This window comes from Idiotropiscis lumnitzeri, unplaced genomic scaffold (assembly GCF_059441095.1).
Source record: "Idiotropiscis lumnitzeri isolate Australia: NSW breed Sydney's pygmy pipehorse unplaced genomic scaffold, RoL_Ilum_1.0 HiC_scaffold_47, whole genome shotgun sequence".
Taxonomy (NCBI): Eukaryota; Metazoa; Chordata; class Actinopteri; order Syngnathiformes; family Syngnathidae; genus Idiotropiscis; species Idiotropiscis lumnitzeri.
This window is the reverse complement of record NW_028283585.1, coordinates 313969-324096: the sequence shown is the minus strand read 5'-3', so window position 1 is coordinate 324096 and position 10128 is coordinate 313969.

Genomic DNA, 10128 nt, shown 5'->3' with positions numbered 1-10128 from the left:
CATGAAGGAAATACTGGACAATCAAATTAAAGACTTTCCAGGCTTCAGGATGCCTTTTTACACTATATAAAGGTGGAAATTTACATTGGAAACGTTTGGTTTAGCTGTTATAAAAGTTTGGTTTTTTAGTGCTGTAAATGCATTTTCAGCTCGCGCTGTACACATTTGCTATGAGAGGCATTATCTCATAAGGGAAATATTGGACAATCAAATTAATGACTGCCCAGGCTTCAGGATGTCTTTTTACACTATATAAAGGTGGAAATTTACATTGGAAACATTTAGTTTAGCTGTTAATGAAGTTTCGTTTTTTTAGTGCTGAAAATTCATTGTCTGCTGGCGCTGTACACTTTTGCTAAGTGTTGCAATATCTCATGAAGGAAATACTGGACAATCAAATTAATGACTTTCCAGGCTTCAGGATGCCTTTCTACACTATATAAAGGTGGAAATTTACATTGGAAACGTTTGGTTTAGCTGTTATAAAAGTTTGTTTTTTTAGTGCTGTAAATGCATTTTCAGCTCGCGCTGTACACATTTGCTATGAGAGGCATTATCTCATAAGGGAAATATTGGACAATCAAATTAATGACTGCCCAGGCTTCAGGATGTCTTTTTACACTATATAAAGGTGGAAATTTACATTGGAAACGTTTGGTTTAGCTGTTATAAAAGTTTGGTTTTTTAGTGCTGTAAATGCATTTTCAGCTCGCGCTGTACACATTTGCTATGAGAGGCATTATCTCATAAGGGAAATATTGGACAATCAAATTAATGACTGCCCAGGCTTCAGGATGTCTTTTTACACTATATAAAGGTGGAAATTTACATTGGAAACGTTTGGTTTAGCTGTTATAAAAGTTTGGTTTTTTAGTGCTGAAAATGCATTTTCAGCTCGCACTGTACACATTTGCTATGTGAGGCATTATCTCATAAGGGAAATACTGGACAATCAAATTAATGACTTCCCAGGCTTCAGGATGCATTTTTACACTCTATAAATGTGGAAATTTACATTGGAAACGTTTGGTTTAGCTGTTATAAAAGTTTGTTTTTTTAGTGCTGTAAATGCATTTTCAGCTCGCGCTGTACACATTTGCTATGTGAGGCATTATCTCATAAGGGAAATACTGGACAATCAAATTAATGACTGCCCAGGCTTCAGGATGTCTTTTTACACTATATAAAGGTGGAAATTTACATTGGAAACGTTTGGTTTAGCTGTTATAAAAGTTTGGTTTTTTAGTGCTGAAAATGCATTTTCAGCTCGCACTGTACACATTTGCTATGTGAGGCATTATCTCATAAGGGAAATACTGGACAATCAAATTAATGACTTCCCAGGCTTCAGGATGCCTTTTTACACTCTATAAATGTGGAAATTTACATTGGAAACGTTTGGTTTAGCTGTTAATGAAGTTTCGTTTTTTTAGTGCTGAAAATTCATTGTCTGCTGGCGCTGTACACTTTTTCTAAGTGTTGCAATATCTCATGAAGGAAATACTGGACAATCAAATTAAAGACTTTCCAGGCTTCAGGATGCCTTTTTACACTATATAAAGGTGGAAATTTACATTGGAAACGTTTGGTTTAGCTGTTATAAAAGTTTGGTTTTTTAGTGCTGTAAATGCATTTTCAGCTCGCGCTGTACACATTTGCTATGAGAGGCATTATCTCATAAGGGAAATATTGGACAATCAAATTAATGACTGCCCAGGCTTCAGGATGTCTTTTTACACTATATAAAGGTGGAAATTTACATTGGAAACATTTAGTTTAGCTGTTAATGAAGTTTCGTTTTTTTAGTGCTGAAAATTCATTGTCTGCTGGCGCTGTACACTTTTTCTAAGTGTTGCAATATCTCATGAAGGAAATACTGGACAATCAAATTAATGACTTTCCAGGCTTCAGGATGCCTTTCTACACTATATAAAGGTGGAAATTTACATTGGAAACGTTTGGTTTAGCTGTTATAAAAGTTTGTTTTTTTAGTGCTGTAAATGCATTTTCAGCTCGCGCTGTACACATTTGCTATGAGAGGCATTATCTCATAAGGGAAATATTGGACAATCAAATTAATGACTGCCCAGGCTTCAGGATGTCTTTTTACACTATATAAAGGTGGAAATTTACATTGGAAACGTTTGGTTTAGCTGTTATAAAAGTTTGGTTTTTTAGTGCTGTAAATGCATTTTCAGCTCGCGCTGTACACATTTGCTATGAGAGGCATTATCTCATAAGGGAAATATTGGACAATCAAATTAATGGCTGCCCGGGCTTCAGGATGTCTTTTTACACTATATAAAGGTGGAAATTTACATTGGAAACGTTTAGTTTAGCTGTTAATGAAGTTTCGTTTTTTTAGTGCTGAAAATTCATTGTCTGCTGGCGCTGTACACTTTTTCTAAATGTTGCAATATCTCATGAAGGAAATACTGGAAAATCAAATTAATGACTTTCCAGGCTTCAGGATGCCTTTCTACACTATATAAAGGTGGAAATTTACATTGGAAACGTTTGGTTTAGCTTTTATAAAAGTTTGGTTTTTTAGTGCTGTAAATGCATTTTCAGCTCGCGCTGTACACATTTGCTATGAGAGGCATTATCTCATAAGGGAAATATTGGACAATCAAATTAATGACTGCCCAGGCTTCAGGATGTCTTTTTACACTATATAAAGGAGGAAATTTACATTGGAAACGTTTGGTTTAGGTGTTATAAAAGTTTGGTTTTTTAGTGCTGAAAATGCATTTTCAGCTCGCGCTGTACACATTTGCTATGAGAGGCATTATCTCATAAAGGAAATATTGGACAATCGAATTAATGACTGCCCAGGCTTCAGGATGTCTTTTTACACTATATAAAGGTGGAAATTTACATTGGAAACGTTTGGTTTAGCTGTTATAAAAGTTTGGTTTTTTAGTGCTGAAAATGCATTTTCAGCTCGCACTGTACACATTTGCTATGTGAGGCATTATCTCATAAGGGAAATACTGGACAATCAAATTAATGACTTCCCAGGCTTCAGGATGCCTTTTTACACTATATAAAGGTGGAAATTTACATTGGAAAGTTTGGTTTAGCTGTTATAAAAGTTTGGTTTTTTAGTGCTGTAAATGCATTTTCAGCTCGCGCTGTATACATTTGCCTATGAGAGGCATTATCTCATAAAGGAAATATTGGACAATCGAATTAATGACTGCCCAGGCTTCAGGATGTCTTTTTACACTATATAAAGGTGGAAATTTACATTGGAAACGTTTGGTTTAGCTGTTATAAAAGTTTGGTTTTTTAGTGCTGAAAATGCATTTTCAGCTCGCACTGTACACATTTGCTATGTGAGGCATTATCTCATAAGGGAAATACTGGACAATCAAATTAATGACTTCCCAGGCTTCAGGATGCCTTTTTACACTCTATAAATGTGGAAATTTACATTGGAAACGTTTGGTTTAGCTGTTAATGAAGTTTCGTTTTTTTAGTGCTGAAAATTCATTGTCTGCTGGCGCTGTACACTTTTTCTATGTGTTGCAATATCTCATGAAGGAAATACTGGACAATCAAATTAATGACTTTCCAGGCTTCAGGGTGCCTTTCTACACTATATAAAGGTGGAAATTTACATTGGAAACGTTTGGTTTAGCTGTTATAAAAGTTTGGTTTTTTTAGTGCTGTAAATGCATTTTCAGCTCGCGCTGTACACATTTGCTATGAGAGGCATTATCTCATAAGGGAAATATTGGACAATCAAATTAATGACTGCCCAGGCTTCAGGATGTCTTTTTACACTATATAAAGGTGGAAATTTACATTGGAAACGTTTGGTTTAGCTGTTATAAAAGTTTGGTTTTTTAGTGCTGTAAATGCATTTTCAGCTCGCGCTGTACACATTTGCTATGAGAGGCATTATCTCATAAGGGAAATATTGGACAATCAAATAAATGGCTGCCCAGGCTTCAGGATGTCTTTTTACTCTATATAAAGGTGGAAATTTACATTGGAAACGTTTAGTTTAGCTGTTAATGAAGTTTCGTTTTTTTAGTGCTGAAAATTCATTGTCTGCTGGCGCTGTACACTTTTTCTAAGTGTTGCAATATCTCATGAAGGAAATACTGGACAATCAAATCAATGACTTTCCAGGCTTCAGGATGCCTTTCTACACAATATAAAGGTGGAAATTTACATTGGAAACGTTTGGTTTAGCTGGTTTAAAAGTTTGGTTTTTTAGTGCTGTAAATGCATTTTCAGCTCGAACTGTACACATTTGCTATGTGAGGCATTATCTCATAAGGGAAATACTGGACAATCAAATTAATGACTTCCCAGGCTTCAGGATGCCTTTTTACACTCTATAAATGTGGAAATTTACATTGGAAACGTTTGGTTTAGCTGTTAATGAAGTTTCGTTTTTTTAGTGCTGAAAATTCATTGTCTGCTGGCGCTGTACACCTTTTCTAAGTGTTGCAATATCTCATGAAGGAAATACTGGACAATCAAATTAATGACTTTCCAGGCTTCAGGATGCCTTTCTACACTATATAAAGGTGGAAATTTACATTGGAAACGTTTGGTTTAGCTGTTAATGAAGTTTCGTTTTTTTAGTGCTGAAAATTCATTGTCTGCTGGCGCTGTACACTTTTTCTAAGTTTTGCAATATCTCATGTAGGAAATACTGGACAATCAAATTAATGACTGCCCAGGCTTCAGGATGCCTTTCTACACTATATAAAGGTGGAAATTTACATTGGAAACGTTTGGTTTAGCTGTTATAAAAGTTTGTTTTTTTAGTGCTGTAAATGCATTTTCAGCTCGCACTGTACACATTTGCTATGAGAGGCATTATCTCATAAGGGAAATACTGGACAATCAAATTAATGACTTCCCAGGCTTCAGGATGCATTTTTACACTCTATAAATGTGGAAATTTACATTGGAAACGTTTGGTTTAGCTGTTATAAAAGTTTGTTTTTTTAGTGCTGTAAATGCATTTTCAGCTCGCGCTGTACACATTTGCTATGTGAGGCATTATCTCATAAGGGAAATATTGGACAATCAAATTAATGACTGCCCAGGCTTCAGGATGTCTTTTTACACTATATAAAGGTGGAAATTTACATTGGAAACATTTAGTTTAGCTGTTAATGAAGTTTCGTTTTTTTAGTGCTGAAAATTCATTGTCTGCTGGCGCTGTACACTTTTTCTAAGTGTTGCAATATCTCATGAAGGAAATACTGGACAATCAAATTAATGACTTTCCAGGCTTCAGGATGCCTTTCTACACTATATAAAGGTGGAAATTTACATTGGAAACGTTTGGTTTAGCTGTTATAAAAGTTTGTTTTTTTAGTGCTGTAAATGCATTTTCAGCTCGCGCTGTACACATTTGCTATGAGAGGCATTATCTCATAAGGGAAATATTGGACAATCAAATTAATGACTGCCCAGGCTTCAGGATGTCTTTTTACACTATATAAAGGTGGAAATTTACATTGGAAACGTTTGGTTTAGCTGTTATAAAAGTTTGGTTTTTTAGTGCTGTAAATGCATTTTCAGCTCGCGCTGTACACATTTGCTATGAGAGGCATTATCTCATAAGGGAAATATTGGACAATCAAATTAATGGCTGCCCGGGCTTCAGGATGTCTTTTTACACTATATAAAGGTGGAAATTTACATTGGAAACGTTTAGTTTAGCTGTTAATGAAGTTTCGTTTTTTTAGTGCTGAAAATTCATTGTCTGCTGGCGCTGTACACTTTTTCTAAATGTTGCAATATCTCATGAAGGAAATACTGGAAAATCAAATTAATGACTTTCCAGGCTTCAGGATGCCTTTCTACACTATATAAAGGTGGAAATTTACATTGGAAACGTTTGGTTTAGCTTTTATAAAAGTTTGGTTTTTTAGTGCTGTAAATGCATTTTCAGCTCGCGCTGTACACATTTGCTATGAGAGGCATTATCTCATAAGGGAAATATTGGACAATCAAATTAATGACTGCCCAGGCTTCAGGATGTCTTTTTACACTATATAAAGGAGGAAATTTACATTGGAAACGTTTGGTTTAGGTGTTATAAAAGTTTGGTTTTTTAGTGCTGAAAATGCATTTTCAGCTCGCGCTGTACACATTTGCTATGAGAGGCATTATCTCATAAAGGAAATATTGGACAATCGAATTAATGACTGCCCAGGCTTCAGGATGTCTTTTTACACTATATAAAGGTGGAAATTTACATTGGAAACGTTTGGTTTAGCTGTTATAAAAGTTTGGTTTTTTAGTGCTGAAAATGCATTTTCAGCTCGCACTGTACACATTTGCTATGTGAGGCATTATCTCATAAGGGAAATACTGGACAATCAAATTAATGACTTCCCAGGCTTCAGGATGCCTTTTTACACTATATAAAGGTGGAAATTTACATTGGAAAGTTTGGTTTAGCTGTTATAAAAGTTTGGTTTTTTAGTGCTGTAAATGCATTTTCAGCTCGCGCTGTATACATTTGCCTATGAGAGGCATTATCTCATAAAGGAAATATTGGACAATCGAATTAATGACTGCCCAGGCTTCAGGATGTCTTTTTACACTATATAAAGGTGGAAATTTACATTGGAAACGTTTGGTTTAGCTGTTATAAAAGTTTGGTTTTTTAGTGCTGAAAATGCATTTTCAGCTCGCACTGTACACATTTGCTATGTGAGGCATTATCTCATAAGGGAAATACTGGACAATCAAATTAATGACTTCCCAGGCTTCAGGATGCCTTTTTACACTCTATAAATGTGGAAATTTACATTGGAAACGTTTGGTTTAGCTGTTAATGAAGTTTCGTTTTTTTAGTGCTGAAAATTCATTGTCTGCTGGCGCTGTACACTTTTTCTATGTGTTGCAATATCTCATGAAGGAAATACTGGACAATCAAATTAATGACTTTCCAGGCTTCAGGGTGCCTTTCTACACTATATAAAGGTGGAAATTTACATTGGAAACGTTTGGTTTAGCTGTTATAAAAGTTTGGTTTTTTTAGTGCTGTAAATGCATTTTCAGCTCGCGCTGTACACATTTGCTATGAGAGGCATTATCTCATAAGGGAAATATTGGACAATCAAATTAATGACTGCCCAGGCTTCAGGATGTCTTTTTACACTATATAAAGGTGGAAATTTACATTGGAAACGTTTGGTTTAGCTGTTATAAAAGTTTGGTTTTTTAGTGCTGTAAATGCATTTTCAGCTCGCGCTGTACACATTTGCTATGAGAGGCATTATCTCATAAGGGAAATATTGGACAATCAAATAAATGGCTGCCCAGGCTTCAGGATGTCTTTTTACTCTATATAAAGGTGGAAATTTACATTGGAAACGTTTAGTTTAGCTGTTAATGAAGTTTCGTTTTTTTAGTGCTGAAAATTCATTGTCTGCTGGCGCTGTACACTTTTTCTAAGTGTTGCAATATCTCATGAAGGAAATACTGGACAATCAAATCAATGACTTTCCAGGCTTCAGGATGCCTTTCTACACTATATAAAGGTGGAAATTTACATTGGAAACGTTTGGTTTAGCTGGTTTAAAAGTTTGGTTTTTTAGTGCTGTAAATGCATTTTCAGCTCGAACTGTACACATTTGCTATGTGAGGCATTATCTCATAAGGGAAATACTGGACAATCAAATTAATGACTTCCCAGGCTTCAGGATGCCTTTTTACACTCTATAAATGTGGAAATTTACATTGGAAACGTTTGGTTTAGCTGTTAATGAAGTTTCGTTTTTTTAGTGCTGAAAATTCATTGTCTGCTGGCGCTGTACACCTTTTCTAAGTGTTGCAATATCTCATGAAGGAAATACTGGACAATCAAATTAATGACTTTCCAGGCTTCAGGATGCCTTTCTACACTATATAAAGGTGGAAATTTACATTGGAAACGTTTGGTTTAGCTGTTAATGAAGTTTCGATTTTTTAGTGCTGAAAATTCATTGTCTGCTGGCGCTGTACACCTTTTCTAAGTGTTGCAATATCTCATGAAGGAAATACTGGACAATCAAATTAATGACTTTCCAGGCTTCAGGATGCCTTTCTACACTATATAAAGGTGGAAATTTACATTGGAAACGTTTGGTTTAGCTGTTATAAAAGTTTGGTTTTTTAGTGCTGTAAATGCATTTTCAGCTCGCGCTGTACACATTTGCTATGAGAGGCATTATCTCATAAGGGAAATATTGGACAATCAAATTAATGACTGCCCAGGCTTCAGGATGTCTTTTTACACTATATAAAGGTGGAAATTTACATTGGAAACGTTTAGTTTAGCTGAAATAAAAGTTTGTTTTTTTAGTGCTGTAAATGCATTTTCAGCTCGCGCTGTACACATTTGCTATGTGAGGCATTATCTCATAAGGGAAATACTGGACAATCAAATTAATGACTGCCCAGGCTTCAGGATGTCTTTTTACACTATATAAAGGTGGAAATTTACATTGGAAACGTTTAGTTTAGCTGTTATAAAAGTTTGTTTTTTTAGTGCTGTAAATGCATTTTCAGCTCGCGCTGTACACATTTGCTATGAGAGGCATTATCTCATAAGGGAAATATTGGACAATCAAATTAATGACTGCCCAGGCTTCAGGATGTCTTTTTACACTATATAAAGGTGGAAATTTACATTGGAAACGTTTAGTTTAGCTGTTATAAAAGTTTGTTTTTTTAGTGCTGAAAATGCATTTTCAGCTCGCACTGTACACATTTGCTATGTGAGGCATTATCTCATAAGGGAAATACTGGACAATCAAATTAATGACTTCCCAGGCTTCAGGATGCCTTTTTACACTCTATAAATGTGGAAATTTACATTGGAAACGTTTGGTTTAGCTGTTAATGAAGTTTCGTTTTTTTAGTGCTGAAAATTCATTGTCTGCTGGCGCTGTACACTTTTTCTAAGTGTTGCAATATCTCATGAATGAAATACTGGACAATAAAATTAATGACTTTCCAGGCTTCAGGATGCCTTTCTACACTATATAAAGGTGGAAATTTACATTGGAAACGTTTGGTTTAGCTGTTATAAAAGTTTGGTTTTTTAGTGCTGTAAATGCATTTTCAGCTCGCGCTGTACACATTTGCTATGAGAGGCATTATCTCATAAGGGAAATATTGGACAATCAAATTAATGACTGCCCAGGCTTCAGGATGTCTTTTTACACTATATAAAGGTGGAAATTTACATTGGAAACGTTTAGTTTAGTTGTTATAAAAAGTTTGTTTTTTTAGTGCTGTAAATGCATTTTCAGCTCGCGCTGTACACATTTTCTATGAGAGGCATTATCTCATAAGGGAAATATTGGACAATCAAATTAATGACTGCCCAGGCTTCAGGATGTCTTTTTACACTATATAAAGGTGGAAATTTACATTGGAAACGTTTAGTTTAGCTGTTATAAAAGTTTGTTTTTTTAGTGCTGTAAATGCATTTTCAGCTCGCGCTGTACACATTTGCTATGTGAGGCATTATCTCATAAGGGAAATACTGGACAATCAAATTAATGACTGCCCAGGCTTCAGGATGTCTTTTTACACTATATAAAGGTGGAAATTTACATTGGAAACGTTTGGTTTAGCTGTTATAAAAGTTTGGTTTTTTAGTGCTGAAAATGCATTTTCAGCTCGCACTGTACACATTTGCTATGTGAGGCATTATCTCATAAGGGAAATACTGGACAATCAAATTAATGACTTCCCAGGCTTCAGGATGCCTTTTTACACTCTATAAATGTGGAAATTTACATTGGAAACGTTTGGTTTAGCTGTTAATGAAGTTTCGTTTTTTTAGTGCTGAAAATTCATTGTCTGCTGGCGCTGTACACTTTTTCTAAGTGTTGCAATATCTCATGAAGGAAATACTGGACAATCAAATTAATGACTTTCCAGGCTTCAGGATGCCTTTCTACACTATATAAAGGTGGAAATTTACATTGGAAACGTTTAGTTTAGCTGTTATAAAAGTTTGGTTTTTTAGTGCTGTAAATGCATTTTCAGCTCGCGCTGTACACATTTGCTATGAGAGGCATTATCTCATAAGGGAAATATTGGACAATCAAATTAATGACTGCCCAGGCTTCAGGATGTCTTTTTACACTA